An 8,262-nucleotide genomic window follows, 5' to 3' on the forward strand; every position below is an offset into this window, starting at 1 on the left:
TCAGGTGCAGACAAACTGCAACCGGAACCACAGCATAACCCCGTGCGCTGCATGCGGCAAGTACACCTGTCGCAAGTGTAGGGCAGAGTGTCCCTGGCTGTGTGGCAACTGTGTACCTAAAACTACATGAAGGTACGTCGATAAGTATATTTATATATATATATATATATATATATATATAAATATATTATATATATATACAGACAACCAATCACACACACATATATATACACACACACTATTATTTGAACATAACCAAAAATCTCTTCTCTTTCTGTTCCACAGTCGCACATCATGAAACCCGGTGTCACGGTCTGCCCCGCATCTCCTGCCATTTCATGTCTGTTTCCGTGTTAGTCCTCTGTTTATTTCTCGTCGTGGTTGCTGGTTATTTTTCTCATGGTTGCTGGAATTGGATTCCCGTTCTGTTATGACCCATGCCTGTGACATTTTCACAGAATCAATTTATACATGAATGAATTCGTTCTAAATATAACATGTACTTCTGTGCGTGCATACACAGTGCGCGCAGGAACACGCCGGTGGCCCGTTGACCTTGGCAGCGATGAACGATGAACCTGCCGCAAATGTAAGAAAGAGGGTCCCTGGCTGGTACACATGAATAAATTCGTTCAAAATATAACATGTACTTTGTTCTTTGCAGTGCGCCGTTGACAGACATCATGAAGGTGCGTGCATACACAGTGCACGCAGGAACACGCCGGTGGCCCGTTGCATGCAGCGAGTACACCCTGGCTGTGTAGCAACTGTTGGCTACAACTACATGAAGGTACGTTGATAAGTAGGCCTACATACGTAACACCACATATGTTACGTATTTTTGTCTTCTGAAAGATTTTATTCAAAATGTAAGGTGTACCTTGAATTGTTCTCCACAGCATCAACGCGTGTGTTGCATGCGGCAAGTGCATCTGGCGAGTACACCCTCAACTTCAAGACACCCTCAACTTTCTTGACATTCCACTTCAAGAAACCCGGAATAGACATCCATGTTTGATCAAAATAAAGTTGTTTTACAGCACATGAATTTGTTCTTCCTGTCTTTTCCTCTCCTTTTCCAGTCTGCTGTTTAGATCACAACATTTATCAGCCATATATATAATTGCGCCATATAATTTCTTAGCTTTTCAAACGCGAATTCAAACGCGGAAACAGAAAGTGTAACAAATATTATATAGTGTAGTAAATATACAAAGAGCTTCAAACAATATACAAAGAGGTTCAGACAATTTTATTTATTTTTATTGTTTGACGGGACTCATTTGAGAAACTCTCTACGTGCGCTTGAATTGTATCTTTTGAAACACGAGTCTACAAAATTTCCGCTGTTTGTTGTAGGATCGGTAACATATACAGTCTGCTTGTTTGTAACCAAGTTTTTCGTGAAGTATCACGTTTGGTGCCTTGTATGAGCTTGGAGGTGAGCCGCTTGTGCTTTGGCAGGCGTATGAGCTGGGGGTGAGACGCTTCCACCGCATTACCAAGACAATGGGCGTTAATCTCTTCACAGCAGGGGAGTGGGCTACATGGACCTTACTAAGCCTTGCGAAAATTTTCGCGGCCGTCGGGTTCCTAGTGTTAATACAAGACTTACTACTTGTATGGAAATGGATGTGTAACATTACAAACATGATAAAACAGCTTGTTATCACATCCAAACACTGTTTTCATTCAAAATATGAGTTTTCTTTTCATTCTTCAAAAGTTGCACTTTTGCCACAAGTTATGCTCAGAAACACTGTTTAGAGCGCTTACAGCGCCAGCAAACGCTGTTTTGAACGCCTTAATACAAGACTTACTACTTGTATGGAAATGCATGTGTAACATTACAAAAATGATAAAACAGCTTGTTATCACATCCAAACACTGTTTTGGAACAAAATATGAGTTTTCAGTTCATTCTTCAAAAGTTGCACTTTTGCTCCAAGTTATGCTCAGAAACACTGTTTAGAGCGCTTACAGCGCCAGCAAACGCTGTTTTGAACGCCTTAATACAAGACTTACTACTTGTATGGAAATGGATGTGTAACATTACAAACATGATAAAACAGCTTGTTATCACATCCAAACACTGTTTTCATTCAAAATATGAGTTTCCTTTTCATTCTTCAAAAGTTGCACTTTTGCCACAAGTTATGCTCAGAAACACTGTTTAGAGCGCTTACAGCGCCAGCAAACGCTGTTTTGAACGCCTTAATACAAGACTTACTACTTGTACGGAAATGCATGTGTAACATTACAAACATGATAAAACAGCTTGTTATCACATCCAAACACTGTTTTGGAACAAAATATGGGTTTTCAGTTCATTCTTCAAAAGTTACACTTTTGCTCCAAGTTATGCTCAGAAACACTGTTTAGAGCGCTTACAGCGCCAGCAAACGCTGTTTTGAACGCCTTAATACAAGACTTACTACTTGTATGGAAATGGATGTGTAACATTACAAACATGATAAAACAGCTTGTTATCACATCCAAACACTGTTTTGGAACAAAATATGAGTTTTCAGTTCATTCTTCAAAAGTTGCACTTTTGCCACAAGTTATGCTCAGAAACACTGTTTAGAGCGCTTACAGCGCCAGCAAACGCTGTTTTGAACGCCTTAATACAAGACTTACTACTTGTATGGAAATGGATGTGTAACATTACAAACATGATAAAACAGCTTGTTATCACATCCAAACACTGTTTTCATTCAAAATATGAGTTTTCTTTTCATTCTTCAAAAGTTGCACTTTTGCCACAAGTTATGCTCAGAAACACTGTTTAGAGCGCTTACAGCGCCAGCAAACGCTGTTTTGAACGCCTTAATACAAGACTTACTACTTGTATGGAAATGCATGTGTAACATTACAAAAATGATAAAACAGCTTGTTATCACATCCAAACACTGTTTTGGAACAAAATATGAGTTTTCAGTTCATTCTTCAAAAGTTGCACTTTTGCTCCAAGTTATGCTCAGAAACACTGTTTAGAGCGCTTACAGCGCCAGCAAACGCTGTTTTGAACGCCTTAATACAAGACTTACTACTTGTATGGAAATGGATGTGTAACATTACAAACATGATAAAACAGCTTGTTATCACATCCAAACACTGTTTTCATTCAAAATATGAGTTTCCTTTTCATTCTTCAAAAGTTGCACTTTTGCCACAAGTTATGCTCAGAAACACTGTTTAGAGCGCTTACAGCGCCAGCAAACGCTGTTTTGAACGCCTTAATACAAGACTTACTACTTGTATGGAAATGCATGTGTAACATTACAAACATGATAAAACAGCTTGTTATCACATCCAAACACTGTTTTGGAACAAAATATGGGTTTTCAGTTCATTCTTCAAAAGTTACACTTTTGCTCCAAGTTATGCTCAGAAACACTGTTTAGAGCGCTTACAGCGCCAGCAAACGCTGTTTTGAACGCCTTAATACAAGACTTACTACTTGTATGGAAATGGATGTGTAACATTACAAACATGATAAAACAGCTTGTTATCACATCCAAACACTGTTTTGGAACAAAATATGAGTTTTCAGTTCATTCTTCAAAAGTTGCAATTTTGCCACAAGTTATGCTCAGAAACACTGTTTAGAGCGCTTACAGCGCCAGCAAACGCTGTTTTGAACGCCTTAATACAAGACTTACTACTTGTATGGAAATGGATGTGTAACATTACAAACATGATAAAACAGCTTGTTATCACATCCAAACACTGTTTTCATTCAAAATATGAGTTTTCTTTTCATTCTTGAAAAGTTGCACTTTTGCCCCAAGTTATGCTCAGAAACACTGTTTAGAGCTCTTACAACGCCAGAAAACGCTGTTTTGAACGCCTTAATGCAAGCCTTACTACTTGTTAGGAAATGCATGTGTAACATTACAAACATGATAAAACAGCTTGTTATCACATCCAAACACTGTTTTGGAACAAAATATGAGTTTTCAGTTCATTCTTCAAAAGTTGCACTTTTGCCACAAGTTATGCTCAGAAACACTGTTTAGAGCGCTTACAGCGCCAGCAAACGCTGTTTTGAACGCCTTAATACCTGACTTACTACTTGTTTGGAAATGCATGTGTAACATTACAAACATGATAAAACAGCTTGTTATCACATCCAAACACTGTTTTGGAACAAAATATGAGTTTTCAGTTCATTCTTCAAAAGTTGCACTTTTGCTCCAAGTTATGCTCAGAAACACTGTTTAGAGCGCTTACAGCTCCAGCAAACGCCGTTTTGAACGCCTTAATACAAGACTTACTACTTGTATGGAAATGGATGTGTAACATTACAAACATGATAAAACAGCTTGTTATCACATCCAAACACTGTTTTCATTCAAAATATGAGTTTTCTTTTCATTCTTCAAAAGTTGCACTTTTGCCACAAGTTATGCTCAGAAACACTGTTTAGAGCGCTTACAGCGCCAGCAAACGCTGTTTTGAACGCCTTAATACAAGACTTACTACTTGTATGGAAATGCATGTGTAACATTACAAAAATGATAAAACAGCTTGTTATCACATCCAAACACTGTTTTGGAACAAAATATGAGTTTTCAGTTCATTCTTCAAAAGTTGCACTTTTGCTCCAAGTTATGCTCAGAAACACTGTTTAGAGCGCTTACAGCGCCAGCAAACGCTGTTTTGAACGCCTTAATACAAGACTTACTACTTGTATGGAAATGCATGTGTAACATTACAAAAATGATAAAACAGCTTGTTATCACATCCAAACACTGTTTTGGAACAAAATATGAGTTTTCAGTTCATTCTTCAAAAGTTGCACTTTTGCTCCAAGTTATGCTCAGAAACACTGTTTAGAGCGCTTACAGCGCCAGCAAACGCTGTTTTGAACGCCTTAATACAAGACTTACTACTTGTATGGAAATGGATGTGTAACATTACAAACATGATAAAACAGCTTGTTATCACATCCAAACACTGTTTTCATTCAAAATATGAGTTTCCTTTTCATTCTTCAAAAGTTGCACTTTTGCCACAAGTTATGCTCAGAAACACTGTTTAGAGCGCTTACAGCGCCAGCAAACGCTGTTTTGAACGCCTTAATACAAGACTTACTACTTGTATGGAAATGCATGTGTAACATTACAAAAATGATAAAACAGCTTGTTATCACATCCAAACACTGTTTTGGAACAAAATATGAGTTTTCAGTTCATTCTTCAAAAGTTGCACTTTTGCTCCAAGTTATGCTCAGAAACACTGTTTAGAGCGCTTACAGCGCCAGCAAACGCTGTTTTGAACGCCTTAATACAAGACTTACTACTTGTATGGAAATGGATGTGTAACATTACAAACATGATAAAACAGCTTGTTATCACATCCAAACACTGTTTTCATTCAAAATATGAGTTTCCTTTTCATTCTTCAAAAGTTGCACTTTTGCCACAAGTTATGCTCAGAAACACTGTTTAGAGCGCTTACAGCGCCAGCAAACGCTGTTTTGAACGCCTTAATACAAGACTTACTACTTGTATGGAAATGCATGTGTAACATTACAAACATGATAAAACAGCTTGTTATCACATCCAAACACTGTTTTGGAACAAAATATGGGTTTTCAGTTCATTCTTCAAAAGTTACACTTTTGCTCCAAGTTATGCTCAGAAACACTGTTTAGAGCGCTTACAGCGCCAGCAAACGCTGTTTTGAACGCCTTAATACAAGACTTACTACTTGTATGGAAATGGATGTGTAACATTACAAACATGATAAAACAGCTTGTTATCACATCCAAACACTGTTTTGGAACAAAATATGAGTTTTCAGTTCATTCTTCAAAAGTTGCACTTTTGCCACAAGTTATGCTCAGAAACACTGTTTAGAGCGCTTACAGCGCCAGCAAACGCTGTTTTGAACGCCTTAATACAAGACTTACTACTTGTATGGAAATGGATGTGTAACATTACAAACATGATAAAACAGCTTGTTATCACATCCAAACACTGTTTTCATTCAAAATATGAGTTTTCTTTTCATTCTTGAAAATTTGCACTTTTGCCCTAAGTTATGCTCAGAAACACTGTTTAGAGCTCTTACAACGCCAGAAAACGCTGTTTTGAACGCCTTAATGCAAGCCTTACTACTTGTTAGGAAATGCATGTGTAACATTACAAACATGATAAAACAGCTTGTTATCACATCCAAACACTGTTTTGGAACAAAATATGAGTTTTCAGTTCATTCTTCAAAAGTTGCACTTTTGCCACAAGTTATGCTCAGAAACACTGTTTAGAGCGCTTACAGCGCCAGCAAACGCTGTTTTGAACGCCTTAATACCTGACTTACTACTTGTTTGGAAATGCATGTGTAACATTACAAACATGATAAAACAGCTTGTTATCACATCCAAACACTGTTTTGGAACAAAATATGAGTTTTCAGTTCATTCTTCAAAAGTTGCACTTTTGCTCCAAGTTATGCTCAGAAACACTGTTTAGAGCGCTTACAGCTCCAGCAAACGCCGTTTTGAACGCCTTAATACAAGACTTACTACTTGTATGGAAATGGATGTGTAACATTACAAACATGATAAAACAGCTTGTTATCACATCCAAACACTGTTTTCATTCAAAATATGAGTTTTCTTTTCATTCTTCAAAAGTTGCACTTTTGCCACAAGTTATGCTCAGAAACACTGTTTAGAGCGCTTACAGCGCCAGCAAACGCTGTTTTGAACGCCTTAATACAAGACTTACTACTTGTATGGAAATGCATGTGTAACATTACAAAAATGATAAAACAGCTTGTTATCACATCCAAACACTGTTTTGGAACAAAATATGAGTTTTCAGTTCATTCTTCAAAAGTTGCACTTTTGCTCCAAGTTATGCTCAGAAACACTGTTTAGAGCGCTTACAGCGCCAGCAAACGCTGTTTTGAACGCCTTAATACAAGACTTACTACTTGTATGGAAATGGATGTGTAACATTACAAACATGATAAAACAGCTTGTTATCACATCCAAACACTGTTTTCATTCAAAATATGAGTTTTCTTTTCATTCTTCAAAAGTTGCACTTTTGCCACAAGTTATGCTCAGAAACACTGTTTAGAGCGCTTACAGTGCCAGCAAACGCTGTTTTGAACGCCTTAATACAAGACTTACTACTTGTATGGAAATGCATGTGTAACATTACAAAAATGATAAAACAGCTTGTTATCACATCCAAACACTGTTTTGGAACAAAATATGAGTTTTCAGTTCATTCTTCAAAAGTTGCACTTTTGCTCCAAGTTATGCTCAGAAACACTGTTTAGAGCGCTTACAGCGCCAGCAAACGCTGTTTTGAACGCCTTAATACAAGACTTACTACTTGTATGGAAATGGATGTGTAACATTACAAACATGATAAAACAGCTTGTTATCACATCCAAACACTGTTTTCATTCAAAATATGAGTTTCCTTTTCATTCTTCAAAAGTTGCACTTTTGCCACAAGTTATGCTCAGAAACACTGTTTAGAGCGCTTACAGCGCCAGCAAACGCTGTTTTGAACGCCTTAATACAAGACTTACTACTTGTATGGAAATGCATGTGTAACATTACAAACATGATAAAACAGCTTGTTATCACATCCAAACACTGTTTTGGAACAAAATATGGGTTTTCAGTTCATTCTTCAAAAGTTACACTTTTGCTCCAAGTTATGCTCAGAAACACTGTTTAGAGCGCTTACAGCGCCAGCAAACGCTGTTTTGAACGCCTTAATACAAGACTTACTACTTGTATGGAAATGGATGTGTAACATTACAAACATGATAAAACAGCTTGTTATCACATCCAAACACTGTTTTGGAACAAAATATGAGTTTTCAGTTCATTCTTCAAAAGTTGCACTTTTGCCACAAGTTATGCTCAGAAACACTGTTTAGAGCGCTTACAGCGCCAGCAAACGCTGTTTTGAACGCCTTAATACAAGACTTACTACTTGTATGGAAATGGATGTGTAACATTACAAACATGATAAAACAGCTTGTTATCACATCCAAACACTGTTTTCATTCAAAATATGAGTTTTATTTTCATTCTTGAAAAGTTGCACTTTTGCCCTAAGTTATGCTCAGAAACACTGTTTAGAGCTCTTACAACGCCAGAAAACGCTGTTTTGAACGCCTTAATGCAAGCCTTACTACTTGTTAGGAAATGCATGTGTAACATTACAAACATGATAAAACAGCTTGTTATCACATCCAAACACTGTTTTGGAACAAAATATG

The 8,262-nt window shown here is 37.3% G+C and overlaps 1 long non-coding RNA gene across 1 annotated transcript; it reads left to right on the forward strand.

Annotated features, from left to right (window-relative positions):
* The first annotated feature begins 263 nt into the window (after positions 1-263).
* Positions 264-996, forward strand: LOC143526150 (uncharacterized). The gene is made up of 3 exons (XR_013133829.1): positions 264-589; positions 665-790; positions 900-996. It is a non-coding gene; the product is annotated as an uncharacterized LOC143526150 (long non-coding RNA).
* Positions 997-8,262: the final 7,266 nt, after the last annotated feature.

Source organism: Brachyhypopomus gauderio, chromosome 1 (assembly GCF_052324685.1).
Source record: "Brachyhypopomus gauderio isolate BG-103 chromosome 1, BGAUD_0.2, whole genome shotgun sequence".
Lineage (NCBI taxonomy): Eukaryota > Metazoa > Chordata > Actinopteri > Gymnotiformes > Hypopomidae > Brachyhypopomus > Brachyhypopomus gauderio.